At 37.3% G+C, this 12,580-nt stretch overlaps 1 long non-coding RNA gene across 3 annotated transcripts in view; it reads left to right on the forward strand.

Annotated features, from left to right (window-relative positions):
• The window catches only part of LOC133268461 (uncharacterized), a 190,193-nt gene that overhangs the window by 71,192 nt on the left and 106,421 nt on the right, over positions 1–12,580 (forward strand). For all 3 annotated transcript variants that reach the window (XR_009743083.1, XR_009743085.1, XR_009743084.1), the window contains exon 2: positions 3,918–4,081. This is a non-coding gene — a long non-coding RNA (uncharacterized LOC133268461). The remainder of the gene's footprint in view (positions 1–3,917; positions 4,082–12,580) is intronic.

Below are 12,580 nucleotides of genomic sequence, written 5' to 3' on the forward strand. Positions count from 1 at the left end.
TAAGGAAAAGAGGCATCTTGCATGCTAAAAGCTTTTCTAGATCTCCTTATTTACAGGGATATAGAATTAGCATAACATTTGCCTTTCTCTGACATAAAAAACTAAAAGATTTTCAAGTTGTCTTGATTTTTCTCATTTTTATAGGAAAAAATTCTTAGGACTCATTCTGTGAGCGTAAATTTCACTTTTAAGTGCAGCTGAGAGCCCATTATGAGGTTTCCCAGGGTGTTTTGCTCTTCTTTCTGATTCCACTGGGTCTTTCGAATCCATGTATTACATTCATAGCTTCTAAAAATCCTTCCTTTGAAAGTTTGCTTTGGGTTTCCTTTTCCTTTTAATATACTAAAGTTGTTTTTTTTAATTACTGTTATGTTAGCATGTATGATCTATGAACAAAAAGCCCTATCAATTCATCCTTTCTATTTTCAATTTGATTCTGAGATGGCTGTTCCCAAAGCTGCTCTGAACTTTCTCCCTTAAGATAAACAAAATTTTCTCTTCAGCAATGGAAAAGAGTACTGCACTCTTATCCAAAATGAGATATTCCCAGGAGAAATACTGCCTTGTATTAGAACACTGCATTTTATCATCTTGAAAGACAGGCATCCAGTCTTTCTTATAGCTTCTATTCTAAAAAGATAAGCTTCACGACTTAGTCACGGGGCTGGATTTCCTATTGTCCTAAACCCTACATAGTCCTTCACATGAGGGCAAGATGGGTATAAAATGCTACCATGGTTGTATTTTATTGGTCTGAATATAAGGTGAGGTTATAAAAGACTGGGGGCAAGAAAGGGTGTGGGAGAAGGAGGGAGGAAATCCTACTTGCTATGTATCTGTGTTGAGCATGTGGCCTGTAACCATCTCTTCTGTTCCATGCTTCCTACACACAGACACACACCAGCAGCACTGAATTTTAGGTGAGGGAAGTAGGAAAATATAACTCAGACATGCACTCAGAAGGACACCGGGTCTAATGCTTCCTTGCTGAGGATTGACATGCCAGGCAATCGATCAGCAAGGCAGGTAGGCTTTGGGCTTCCTGTGGGACAAACTTGGTATGGGGAGGGTGATAGGGGACAAGTGCCTAACATTTACGTTCTGTAACAGGAATTGTTTCTCCCTTCTCAAGTAAGGGACACTTCTTATTTCTAACTAATGCAAAGGGTGCAGGCAGTACAAGGTAAGGTGCTACTTCTAAAGGGAAAGATGGTCCCCAGTTTCTAAGAGAATGAGCTCAGTAAAATCATTGTGTTCTATTTCCTAAAGATCTGTTAACACACAGTTTTTAAAAAAGTAATTGTGTACCTACAGCAGACTTATGTGACTGTAATCTTTAGCAAATTCTAAAGCTGCTATGTTTAAGCTGCAGACCTATATATTTCAATCACACTATCTTTTGCTAAAACAGACTGAACTTTCCTCCACTATATGAACAGATAAAAACCACTGTGCCTTTCCTTTACTATTAAATCTTGCCTAAAACTGTGAAATAATACAGTGAAATAAGTCTCTGTATTCTTGAATCATTAAAAAAAAAAATAGTGTAAAAGTCCTCTATGGGCCTGTAAATTTAATGCTGACATGACTCTTTTATATAGCTCATTCACAATAAAGATACATAAAAGAAACAGCTCCTTTTATGTGTTGCAGATATTTGAAAAACATAATTTTAAAATAACCTTTAATCCTTGAGGAAATTTCTTTCTAACATGTTTTAAGCATTTAGACATTTAATTAAACTATTAGAGACCAAATTATTAAGGGAAGCTGTTGAACCTTAACCTTTCCTGTCTCACCCATAGTTTGAAAATAGACAATTTCTAAATAAGTGACCATTGCCAACCTGAGCCAGAGGGCAGCATTCACCACCTTATGATACACTCCAAATCCTGATGAATATCAGCTACTTTTTAATTCCTATTTCTCTGTACAATACTCATAAATGTTTTAAAAAATAGATTGCCTCATTCAGCCTATTGCAGAATTGTTAAGTGAATAAATGACATTGCCATTAGCATTCAGTTATAAATACATTTGAATTTTAAACTGAACATATGCTACTTTTCTGCTTGAAACTAGCAGCTTTTGCTTTCAAAAGCCATGCCACAGACCCAGGCATGCCATAATAATGGCAATACTTAGCATTGAGGATGTCAAAGCTCTGTAAATAGGATACTGTCAATATCTCAATCTGATCCGTTAGATACAGCTATTGAAAAAGTTTCTTACTTGAGGCTGCAGAGTGTTCACACCTTATACAAGAATAGAGCTCCTGTATTTTAGCTGTGAGCTTGATTTAGTTTCTCATTTACTACTCTGGCTATGAATTCCAAAATAAGCTTTTATTCATCTGTTTGGGTTTTGCTGTGATGCTGTTATTTTCTTTTTTTTCTCCTTTGATAATACTAAAATTTTTCTACGTCGGCTTACATTCAAATTCTTGGAGCCAATTTAGGCTGGAGAATTCCTTGAATACTTGGTTATTAATAACTTTGGTTTCATGCTCCCCTCCCCTATAATCCTTACATAATAATTTCTTCTAATAAAATATTTTTGATCAGATCAGAAATGTATGAAAGAAATAAAAACACTTATTGGCTCCCAGACACATGCAAATAACTTATTATTTAAGACAGAACCACAGATAAGATAAACATGTTTTTAAAAAAAATAATAAAAATTAGTAATTAAACATTTGTCTGCTTCATTTGGCAAAGAATAAGTCTGGGACTGTTATCAAACACCAGGAGTGAGTAGAGGAGAAAGTAAGAGACTGAGGTGGATTGAAAGATTATGTAGGGGTGGGGATGCTGTGCACTTTCAGTTAAGCCTGTGGAACAATGAGTTTAGCTGCAAAAGAGTTTGACTGCAAAGCCAAATCCTGAAGTAACTTCACTGAATCCAGTGGAAATTTGCTTGCTTTCATTAACTGGGAATCTACTGTTCTCTGTGTTGATTCAAAAACAATTTGAGTGAGGATAGCTGAGTAAGGCTTGACCAGAATTTCACAGTTGATGATGATGAGAGGGATTTCACTGTGGTTTGTTTTACAGCAAGTGATGGAGTTTAAATTTGCACTGGCTAAGATCACTTTAAACCCATTTGTAGCTGACTGTTGTCCATCACTTTGAAATTAAAGGGTAAGAGTAACCAAACGTATTTCAGGAGTATTCTTCTGACCACGTTAGAAAACAATGGGGTACCACGGCACACTGAGAGCCTGCTTCTTTTAAAGGAGCACATGCCACTTCAAGAAAAAAAAAAGCATAAAAGGAAGCAATGGTGTGCAAATCAAAATAACCCAGTCTTTCTCACTGGATCCATGCTTGCTGAAGAATAAACTGCAGGGGAAGAATTCAGACCTGTCTTTATTCAGTCTCCAAAAGCAACTACTTTCCCTATGGACAAGAAAGAAATTCAGTTTTAATGATGGTGGCAGCCTTCCACTGAACGACCTTAATTTTCATGATCAATAATACAAGCAGGTGGCAGCAGTGCCCTCTTCAAATAACTAATTGTTGAAGATTAAGAATTGATTGGTTTGGTTTTGGTTTTTGTTTCTCTTTTATTAACTATCTTCCGCTGCTACATGGGATTCAGCAGTTTTTCACCTGCTCTCAGCCACCAAACTGAGTTCCTGAATTCATTCAGCCACCTTTCTCTTCCTCCTTCTTCCCTCCCTCCCTGCAACACTATTCTGCTGTTCCTCAAGGTTCACTAACCAAAGTCATCCCCTACATCCATCCATTTAGATGGATCTATCTAGATAAATATAGATTAATTTCTGCCAGAAATGTAATTGAATTTATCATGTGTTGTTAAATGTTGTTGAATTTATCATGTGTGTTAATGCTTGTAATGTTTGTATTTTAAATCCTCTCATATTTTGTGCTCTTTTGGTTTTGTTCTTGCAGGTGAAAGTGCACCAGGGACATCACCTAAAGCTGGGCACTATGAGACCTAATCTTTGGTAGGAGCCCATGAGGGATTGGAGGTCCTACTGTGACAGACTTCATTTGGCTTCTTCTTCGTTGCTGTTTCCTTTCCTCAAAGGATTTCTAATGAAGTTGAGATGAAGGTAGGTTTCTCTATATCCTGCATATGCATTTATCCCCTATCTGAATTAACTCCAACTTTGGCAGTTTTCACCGCTGTTATTCAATGCAATGCTGCCTGTCAGCACTCTGAGCCTGCAAGCTAGCTCAGGACCCAGGATCAGATCTGAACATTGCAGCATGACATGCTGCCACTTAAGCACTTAATTATACGTAAGGATACAACGATCCACATTGTACCCGTTACAAAGGAGCCACAAGGAAAAATAAAGTCCCACTGCCTTGCCAACCAAAGGGATCTTTGCCAGCACCAGGTGGTGGAAAGTATGAGGCAAGTGAGAAGGGTGACTCTTGGCACTGCTTGTGCAGCCACGGTGACAATTAAAAAAAATGCTGCTTTTGAGAGAGAGGCCAGTAGCATTTGGTGTTTGGTGTCAAGGGGCTGAAAAGGGTGCCACATGAAGCTGAAAAGCCTTGCAGGGGTTCCTAATGAACCATTTTCTGTGCTCCCCCTCCTACTTGGATGATTGTACTTAGCTGGCTACTGTGCTCTTGTATCCAGGTTTTGCCAAGTGGTTATCTTCCTGCTTGCATCTGTTTATTGTGAATTCACCTCTCTGTCTGGAAGGGTGCAAGCGAATATCAATGAAGCTATTGGGATTTTTCTGTCTGATTGAGCTAATCTCTTCTGGAGTTCTACCAGTTGTCTAATTTAATTACCTTGTTCCGAATACAATTTTAGTGGGAAATACAGAGGAATATGAACATGAAATTCATCCATATAAAAAACCATATACTGTGCTTGATTTAGCGTCTGTAATATCTGCACCTAGATCATCTTCTTGAGTAACAATGGAAAATCTCTAAGCCACTGGGGATGGACAACTGGTCAGCAAGTGAGTTTAGTGCCAAGGCTTTGCAGACTTTCTGAAGTTAAATAGCTTCATGCAAGCTATAGTAGTACTCACTTTCCTTTGAATACTAGTAACATCATGCTGTAACTACATCCTAAAGACTTTTGTTTTCTGCTAACAGAAGGAAACCTATCTTTATGTAAGCTTATTTGGAGAATCAAAGTAGGTTATAAATTAATTTTCATTAATTTTTTGCTAGGTAGGAAGATGGTGTAGCTGAAAATGAATTGCTAGAATGTTTAGACGACTTGAAATCTGCGTTCTGGGTAGGCACTGTCTAGTTGAGAAGGTTAAGGCTTAGGAATTAGTATTTCTATGTCTCTGTTCAAATTTCTAGGAGAATAATAACAACACATTTAATGGCATATCAACAGTGGTACACTGAAGTCAAGGTGCAAGGTGTTTAAGGCAGTAATAGACAAGTGTCACTGAAATAGAAAGGGAAGCAATCACTGAGTTTAGTCCTTGCCATGATTGTGGTAGGTTTTGTGATGAAATCTCATCTTTTTAACTATGGAGCAAAACACTTGAAACAAGTTTTTAGGTAAGTATTTAAAGTAGTATGTTTTTATAGAGAAATAACTTTGTACTGTATGAAAGCTAGATATACAAATAGAGTATTTGCTCATAGATTCTTATGATCATTGAAGAGATTTTACCTAATTCTTTTCATTTATTAAGCAGGTGCCTGAGATCCAAAGGGCAGATAATGCAGGCTTCAACTGCATTTATGCTAGTTAACTTCTGTAAGCAAAATATATTCTCTATTTAGAAAAAGAATGAGAATATGAAAAATGTTGTGTCAGTGATTCTTCAGATTTTCATTCAATTGATCAGAGTGGAAGAAAAAGTCTTTCTATATACCTAGATCCTTTTTATAAATTCCCAGTCCCGGTACTTTGTGTGCTCTGTGGAGAGGCTGTACACAATTATGCCTTGATAGTAAAACAAGATAAAATAATATAATCCCATTGCATTGTCATGGAGATAAAGCATATGATAATATTGTTTTAGTTGATCAGCAGGGTGGCCTAGTACAATGAATTCCTGTCTCCTGGCTTTGGCTTTTCTTCTGATTTCTGAAAAACACAACAAAGGAAAATAATAATAGCAGTAGTAGTTTTGCTTTCACCTTATGTGAATATGGCAATACTGGAGTCTCATGATATAAAAGACAATGATTGTTTGTACTACCTAAACATCAGTGGCACCACATGTTGTAATGTTGACACCGTTGTCTATCTATAACAGTACAGGAAAATACAAATATGTTCAATAGGCAATCACCTTTAGCCTGGTTATGACTGGTACCATACCAAAAGATCATCCTTTCTAAATCAGGCCAACTCTAAATACTAAACATAAATAACATAATTTTATTCCCTAAAGAACTCAGTTTTAATATTTTAGATTTTGGAATGTGCTATTCTGGACTGTACCTGTCAATTATTGCAAACATTTCCAGGAAAGGAACAAAGGTTCTGGTTCTTATCTACAAAACTTTCTTTATCTATCCAAGGAGAGCAGTCATATAATCAAAATATTATTTTCTCAGAAATAAATAATAAGCAACTTCTGCACTTCATATACTTCATTTGTTAAGGGTGGTTGTCTTCCCTTTTGGTTTGAGCAGTCAGAAAGTCAACACAGAGCATCTTCTGCATCTTATCTCGCTCTGCATGAAAACACTTCCCTGCTACCTGACAGGGGTTTAGCTCAGGCCACAGTGGTTAATTTTCGAAGAAAACCCTTCTTAAAATATTCTCAGCACATAACTGATAATAGGGAATTAAGAGAGATGATACAGTCTGTTCTCCATACACTCTTTTTCCCTGAGGTGCTGTGAAAGAAATGTGAAATTCACAGGTATGAAATGTATTCACCCACCTCTTTCTTGCACCCCAGAAGCAGAGTACTGCTCAAATCACTGTGCAAACCCCCTCGGAGCCATGCTCAGGAGTCGTGAATGCCTCTGCTGTGGTCTCAGACTAGAGCTCTGCGTTTTTATTAGTAATTCAAATTAAACACCCTAAAGTTTGTAGTGGGCATCACAAGATGGGGTCATTCAGTGAACTTGCATTGCACCACATCATAGGGGTGTTCTTCAAAGTGTTCTCAGCACCACATTCTTCTCTTCCTCCCATCCTTCAGCACGCAGCATAGCTGCGCTGACTCTAGGAAGGGCTTTAAAGATCAACCTCAAACCTCACTGCAGCTTTTTTTTTTTTGGGGGGGGGGGGGGCTGGAAGCGGGGATCTTGTGCCCTTTTGAGGCCCCTGAGAAGCAACAAAAGCCATATTCCTGAGCCTATAATAGATGCAAATTGTGCAGATGGAGAGGAAGCTCTAACAGCCGTTGAATGCAATCTGTGAACGCTACTGTTTCATTTATAGTGATGCTACCTAGGCATTTGCACTTAAAAGGAACAATAAAGAGGTGTCAGAACAATCGCAAGGCTGCAGGATTTAAACTGCGGCAAAGACGTTTTGAGCCATGTGAAATGTTGCCTGCAAAAGATCTGTTTTTTCCGTTATTTTTTGTTATTACTGAAGGCTGTTCTAGTTCTCCTTGTTTTATGACACCGAATGGTTCATTTGCCTTCAAAGACTCAAGATGCAAAGAGGGAGGGAAACAAATTAAGTCAAAACTGCAATGACTGGTAAAAACTGCACAAAGTATGTCACAGCTCTTATTTATTTCTCTATTTAGTTCCGAAGTAGCTTTGCTATGCAACTAGATGGTTGATTCACGAACTTGCCAGCCAACCTGTAGCAGATGGAAGTAGAGCTGCTGTAATGTTCTGGTGTTCTTGTTTACAGGACAAAGGGCAAATTCTCAAATATGCAACCTTTGCAGGTGTGCATATACCATGTTGAGGATCTGAACTGCTGTTGCCTTTTTAGTCTCTTGATTTGGAGAGGGGGGTTGTCAGAAATTGCACACAAAAAAATTAAGGGGGGGAAAAAAATGTAGTGGCTGTCAACCAACAGACATCTACTGATTAACAAAGAATAACGGGCTTGCATTTAGTGTCCTGTTAAAAGCACAGTAAGCTGTGATTGTGAGCACATTATCTGTGAGTGTTGCTACTTAACAGCTGCAAATGTGAAAGCTATGTGTGTCTAGGAAAATCAAGGGAACAGAAGCATTTGTTGTTGTACCACAATAGGTGTGTTCAAAGTGCCTTAATCTGAATAAGAGCAAATAGCCCTTGAAAGGGAATATGGAGTCTAAAAATGAATATACTGATTTTGTAATTAAAAAAAAAAGTATAAAAAAGAGTTGGAGTAAAGCTATATGAATGTTAGGGTAAGCTTAGCTATGTAGCTACGGCAGAAAAAAAAATGCGTTATAGAACCTGTTGTCATTCTGGATCTGCTAGAATTCCTATGGGATACTTTATCTGATTTTTATTAATATAATTCATTTGAATTCTATTGGTGTTCAGAGGCCCTGATTGAGAGTCAGTCATAGTAATATAGCTGTATCCCAAAGATCTCATGGTTTTTATAGACAAGGTAGGCAATTAGCAGGTAAATGTCCCACAGCTGAGGAACATCCAAATTGCCTAAGATCTTGTCATATCCTAATACTTGTTTGGGTTTTTTACATCACTTAGTAAAACAAGTAACCTGCGAAATGAGATGGTGCTGTTCTCATCTTTCAGAAAAGGTATAGCATAGCTAATGATAATAAATGCTCTAAGAGCTTTCTAATTGATATATTGAAGATCAAAGTGATGTTTTTCATATAATATGGATTTAAACTGTATGAGTCTTTTGAATCAGTAGTTTTTAGTGAGAAATATATCTTAGGGAAAATGGGGGGGGAGGGAGCAGCAAGAGTGTTTGTTTTAATAGTTCTGTCTGTATGAGTGTCTGTACATGTGAGTGAAAAGAGATCAGCAGGGCAAAACATACTATAAATGCTGTAAAGTCTCCTACAATTGTGTCAAGCAGTAAACCCAAATGAACTTGCAAAGTCATGCACTAGTTCAATTTTGGAAAGGAAAACCTGGCTTTGAAGCCAACTAAATCAATCGCTAGATCAAATTAAATTTGGAGTATCCTGTGAAGCTCCAATACACAACTCCAATAACAATCAGCACTTAAGGTGCAGGCAAATAATGTTTCATTTAAAAGAAATTGAATGAGGATTACTGACAGAGAAAGTTTTTGATGCTGTTTTGTCATTAAAATCAAATTATAGCCTTATTGTCTTAATCCCATATGTCTCAATCATCTCTCACTCCTTCTGTCTCTCTTTAATGCACAAAAAGCCCTGTGCATGGTTGGTCTTGTGTCTTCATCTCATTAAAACCTTGCCATGCAAATGTATCATAAGTGTTGCCTGAAGACTTCTGTCTCATGCAAAATTTAGCTTAAACTCTACTGGCATCAAATAATTTGTTATGCACAAACCTTCTGTTTGGTTTGCTGACATTTCTTCTTAGCTGGCTCTCATGGTGATTCATTATCTTGTGATATAGATTTCCAAGTATCATCTTTGTATTGATTTTTATATCTTTAATAACCACTCCACAGAAGATGGCTCCACTTGGTGTCATTGATCGCATCAAAAATTCAAGGCTTACAGAAATACTAGAGGGCTAATTGGTAGCAGAACATTTCAGACTTAATCTTAATGCAGTCTTAATCTTCTGCACTAACCTTACTTGAAGATTTCGTTATTGAGGCTAAAGGGAAACTAGTGAATAACTGAAAATTACCTGGTGAGAGCAGGTAAAACTATGAGGACTGTAAATGTGGAAAATTAAGATAACAAAGATTAGATCTGGAAAACAACTTTCTTTTGTCTCTTCCTTTCCATTTAAGTATCCTCCTTAAGGAAGAGACAGTACATAATTCTCTTGTTAGCTGTGTGGAAAAATGCATGTGCACTACATCACATATTGTGCAATGGGCCAAATGGGATTGAGTCTGACTTGATTTCAAGAAAACTATTACGTGAGACAAGTTCAAAAATGTGTTCTGGAGGTCACTTTTGAAAGAGAAGTGGTCAAAGGTAGGTTATTTTAATCTTTCATTTCTTATGTAAAAATTAAGGGCTCTATTTGCAAGCTTAAGGCTTTAGACAGTCAAGTCTTGGCTAGGTTTGAACTTAGAATATTTGAAAATGTGGGCCAGAGCAACAATCTGGGAGTCCTCCTTCAGTCTGTTTAATTTGCTCTAATGTGTTGTTTAAAGCTTCTATCCCTTGTTAGATTTTTCAGCAATGTGATCTGTCAATGACAAGGAGTGATATGTGTGTCCATATTTTTTCATGCCTGCATTTGTGACACTTTTTCACTAAGTTGTTTTCCAGGATTTTGCACTGCTGAGTTATATTCTAAAACTTAAAAACAACTGAAAATAAACCACGCTGAGTTACAAGGGACTGTTTTTTTTAGAAAATCCAGTGATAGACGAAGAATATGTAGAGACAGAGACATGTTAAAACCAGAAAGATAATTTCTCAAAAAAGCTGCCCTTGTAAATTGTTAAAAAGCTGTTAAAAAAAGTGTCTCCCAAAGCCACATGGTCTGTGGATTAAACATAGCAAGGCAGATTGTCCAGCTAGTACTAAGAGTATCAATCAGGGCTACTCAATCAGTTCTTGCCAGTAAAGGCATTGAGACAGCGTCAAGTCTGCTAGTTCAGTCAGGCACTGCATGCCATCTGTGCAATGGAAACTGCCTGGTATACTTCCTAAAAGATTAGAAGAATGGTTAGAAACATGGGATCTCCCATAGGAATGTGAGAGACATCATGTGTCTGGGAACTTGGTAAGAATAAGAATTAAATGTATACATAGACTAGGTTAGCATAACCTTGGTCACTTTTAACCTCTGTGGTAAGCAGACCTCTTTTTCCACTAGAGCCTGTCAAGTCTGTCAGCTTAGCAGTAATTTCTTTATGAACATCCTAAATTTAGAGCTGGCTGTAAGACACTCACGTTATTCTCACAGAGTCCAATCAAAAACACATTACATGGTTAATGCATCCATACACCCTTCATGCCTTTATTATGTTTCTGTTTTCACTCTCAGACTGATAGGAAGTAATCCACATCAACCGAATCTTCTCAGATAGGAATCTAGCAGCTCTTTTTGTTTCAGATTTTTACTGTGTTCACCAGTACAACCCAACTGAGGAATGTATTCATTGAGTAAACTGATCAGTCAGGGAAATGCTGTCACCACATTTCCAGGGAGAGGGCCAGAAAATACAAGGTCAATCTATGCATTGCTTATTCACAGTTGTGATCAGTGACTCCCAGAAATTTTGTCCAGCCCCTGAATAATTATATATGAATATATTCCTGAGCCATCAGCATGGTTTGGCCCAGGGTTGACAAGTAGGCTGTTTGATGAGGGATAGTGATACAGCTGGAATGTACTCTAAATCTACTAACTTCCAGCCTTGTATTTTTCCTTTCTCTTAGAAAGGGAATTCTCAAAAATTAGCTTCCGGTTAAAAAAAAAAAAAAATTGTGCACATTCATTGACATTTTTTATGGACAAGATAGACAAGATGCACGCTCTATCTACCAATAAATAAGAATTGTAAACTACAGTATATTATGGCTGAATACTTGTATCTGAATTCAAACATAAATGCAGGGAGACCTCTCCTCTTTGCCACCCACAGCAACATTAATACAGAAGGCTCCTAAAATGTACAAGAGCAGATGTGATCCAGATGTCTATTGAATCTGTCTCTGACTTTTTCCATCCTTTTTTTTTTTCTAGTTTACTAATTTTTCAAGGGTAGAGAGAAAGTGAGCAAAAAAGCCACTGGCGTTTCCAGCAAAAAAACTAAACTGTAAAAGCTTAAGAGAGCACTTGTTTGCTTTCATTTCTACAGAAAATGTTTTTATTCCGTTCATTGTTTTGTTTTCAAAAAACTTCAGGTTTTGGAAGAAAAGACCTGTAGTTTCATGCCTTAGTTGCATGCTATGAGAAAAAAGAATTTCAAAGTACTACTTACAGCTTTTAGTAAGTGTCATTCTTCAAATATATCCCTCACTTTGTCCACCTGGCAGTGTTCATAGTTCATGACATGTAGCTGTGAGGCCTGGTTGTGCTGCAGGACAGAAGAGTAATTCCCATTGATTTCAATGGGTATTACATGCATCCTGCAGCGGGAGAGTAGGGCCCTCAGGTTTCACTGAATAGCAAATAGTCATGTAAAATCCACGGGTCCTATTCTTTCACTGCAGGGTATGTTGAAGTCAATGGGAGTTACTTGTTAGATGCTGTGATGGGAAAAACTTATCCTTATAAGATAAAGCTGTCCATTCATTGTTGCAGTTTGATGAATTTTTTCACAAAGACCCTAGCGATCTCATTTTTCTATAGAAAATATTAGCTTCTGATCACCTTTGTTCCACTTTATAGTTAAAAACGAAGCTAACCCCAAAGAAAACATGTGTGAAATAAAGCCCATGGAAGAATTGGGAGAAAATTAAATTTATGAAATAACAATGATTTTAGCTTAGATGCTAAACAACTCTTTGTGAGGTAGTGAAATACGATTATTCTCTAGGAACAGTCTCTGCTGACACCAGGTATCCCAAGAAAAATATCCAGTGTTGATGCTACTAATC

This window comes from Pezoporus flaviventris, unplaced genomic scaffold, assembly GCF_033815535.1.
Source record: "Pezoporus flaviventris isolate CSIRO_AGI_PZ_B2104156 unplaced genomic scaffold, CSIRO_AGI_Pfla_v1 ptg000013l, whole genome shotgun sequence".
NCBI lineage: Eukaryota > Metazoa > Chordata > Aves > Psittaciformes > Psittacidae > Pezoporus > Pezoporus flaviventris.